General features: G+C 46.0%; 1 long non-coding RNA gene across 1 annotated transcript; it reads left to right on the forward strand.

Moving 5' to 3' along the window:
* The first annotated feature begins 1,047 nt into the window (after positions 1-1,047).
* On the forward strand, positions 1,048-2,307 carry LOC147571803 (uncharacterized). The gene is made up of 2 exons (XR_015246670.1): positions 1,048-1,195; positions 2,153-2,307. It is a non-coding gene; the product is annotated as an uncharacterized LOC147571803 (long non-coding RNA).
* Positions 2,308-2,619: the final 312 nt, after the last annotated feature.

Genomic DNA, 2,619 nt, shown 5'->3' on the forward strand with positions numbered 1-2,619 from the left:
AGCAATGCCTCTATCAGGTGGACCAACCTGGGGCTAAGGTCCCAGCGCATATGGAGGTGGGGGGGAGAAGCTTAGAGGCCCAAATCCAGCAAGATAACAAAGAATTGTTCAGGGAAGAAGACAGCTCCAAAAGCCAGGTCAACAAGGGAAGAAAGAAAAGACAGAAATGGAAAGCGTTAGCAGAGAAAAACATGGATGACGGTTCGGGTCCCAGACCCTCCCTTAGGTGCTGGGTGATCATGAGCACTTTGCTTTATGTCTTTAAGCCTCTGTTGTCATGTCTGTAAGACAGAGATAGACATATATACGTCAGCATGTGACTTTCAGAATTACTATAATAAATGTAATTCCAAAGCCCAAAGTCTCACGCAAAGGATGTGATCAACCAATGGCTATCGTCATCTTATTATTTTTCGGTAACCCTTGAAATAGTGGATTCAATGGGTAGTGCCACTAACATTTAGCTCCATTTAGTACCAGACGGTGGGGTTGAATTGCTGGTGGTTTCTCATCCAGGTTAAACTTCCCCCATGAGCTGGAATAAACCTGGGTGGCATACAGGTGCCTGGGTTAGTCCATCAGTAGACACAATCGTCAGGGTGGAGGCACCGGGACGGCCAGAGAGATGCATCGAGTCCTGTTCCGGTCTAGGCCTTGTTCGGCTATATCGCACAAACTATGTTGTGAGGTCTTGATCTCCATGGTAACCTTCCCCCTCCCCACACACAAATACACCAACATCTGGGATTCTTATTTTAGGCAAGAGCTATTTTTTTTCTCTCTTTTTCATTCACTTCTCCAGAGTTAGAAACTTCTGCAATGCATGATAAGCCGCACCTACCTAATATTATCGACAGACTTTTTCTGCCAGGAAAAGAAATGCCCAATGAAAGCAAATCAATGGGCCATGGAAGCAGGTCTTCCCAGCGGTGACCTAATCTGCCTGTTTCAAAAGAAGGTAAGGAAACTGTAATTCAGCAGCAGACCAGGATTACTGGAAGCGATCCTTTTTTATGCAGTGTTGTCTCATGTTCTTTTCACAGAGGTTACAATGACATGAACCGTAAGACGGGAGAGAGAGCTCGCTAAGCTTGAATCCCCGCCCGTATGCTTACCTGCTAGGTCACATCTCTGAGCTCCAATGTCCTCATCTGTGAAACGGTAAGAGCGATAGTCACCTGACCTGGCGCTTCAGGTTTGCTGATTGTTTTTAACGTATCATACGTGGAATTTTTTGTACACTTTACAACGCTATGCAAATATAAGTTCGCATGATTCTTCTTTCACTTTTGGCAGGACTCTAAAGTTAACGCTGGACTCTTTTTCCCGTCCTCAGTGGAGAGAAGTACTAGGTAGGGAAGCATGTATTTATCCAGCACACTGGGGGCAAGGATTTTATGGTGGAGTGACCTTGGCCGGCATTTGGTAAAATTGCCGGGTAGACATATTTCTGCCTTGGTTCGGAGCTTGTAAGAACAGACCCCTGAGACAAAGATTAGAATGTCAAGAGTTCGCTTGGGAAATAACCCTAGGAAACACCTGTAGGGGGGTGGGGAAGTGAGTCAAGGAAGGAAAGGAGCCAAGGAATGGTGGGTTAACAAGGGAGCCGTTACCAAGGTGGGCAAGCTGAGCTTAATCCCGTGGGGGAGTATGAAGCCAGTGTAGGACACACACCTCAGAGCTGGTCCATCCCCAGCACAGTGAAGCCCGGGAGCTGAACCACTCATTCCATTCAGCTGATCGGTTAAGCGTTTCTCACTGGGAGGTATTAAGGCCACAGCACTTTCTACCCACCTCTCCTCTCCCATGGCCAGAGGAAGGCTCTGCGGCAGGGAATGACCACCGAGGGCCAGGGGCCATCGTGGTGCCGGCAGTTGGATGTTTAGCCACCGTTGCAAAAATATTAAGGGATTAGAGGCAGGGCACCGATGGCATCAATCTCAATGATGCATCAGGAAGTTTGGGTAAAGCATCTTAATCTCTGTGCCTCAGATGGCGTTTTCTCTTATTCAGTGATTATAAACAATATGATCTATGATTTGATGTTATTAACATCGGAGGTAGGAGAGAGCAAAGACTGAAGAGGCTATTGTGTGGTGAAGCACCTGGGTGGCTCAATCCCTTAAGCATCTGACTCCTGATTTCTGCTCAGGTCACAATGTCACGGTTTGTGGGTTCGAGCCCTGCATCAGGCTCCGTGCCGACAGTGCACAGCTACTTGGGATTCTCTCCCTGCCTCTCTGCCTCTCCCCTGCTTGTACTTGCTCTCTCTCAAAAATAAATAAATACACTAAAAAACACCCCCAAGATTTAGATTGCTATCGTATGGGTCATTTGATATCTGCCTCTCTACCTAGATCTCTATCTATGTGCATACACATATGTATATGTTTATTTATTTAATATATAAGCTGTTGTCTGTTGTGGCTAAGGATCAGGTGTTCTGGTGAGAGAAACAAAAATAGAAAACATGTAAAAGAAGCACTAGATTTTCATTCCGGAGGTTTCCTTGTCATCAACCGATATGTAATCACAGACAATTCACCTCTCCTCGATTGCAAAATTAGACTTTTGAGCCGAAGCAGGGACAAAAACTACATTTCAAGGCATGTGCCACCT

The sequence above is a fragment of the Puma concolor genome, chromosome F2, assembly GCF_028749965.1.
Source record: "Puma concolor isolate L17-30 chromosome F2, mPumCon1.1.hap2, whole genome shotgun sequence".
NCBI lineage: Eukaryota > Metazoa > Chordata > Mammalia > Carnivora > Felidae > Puma > Puma concolor.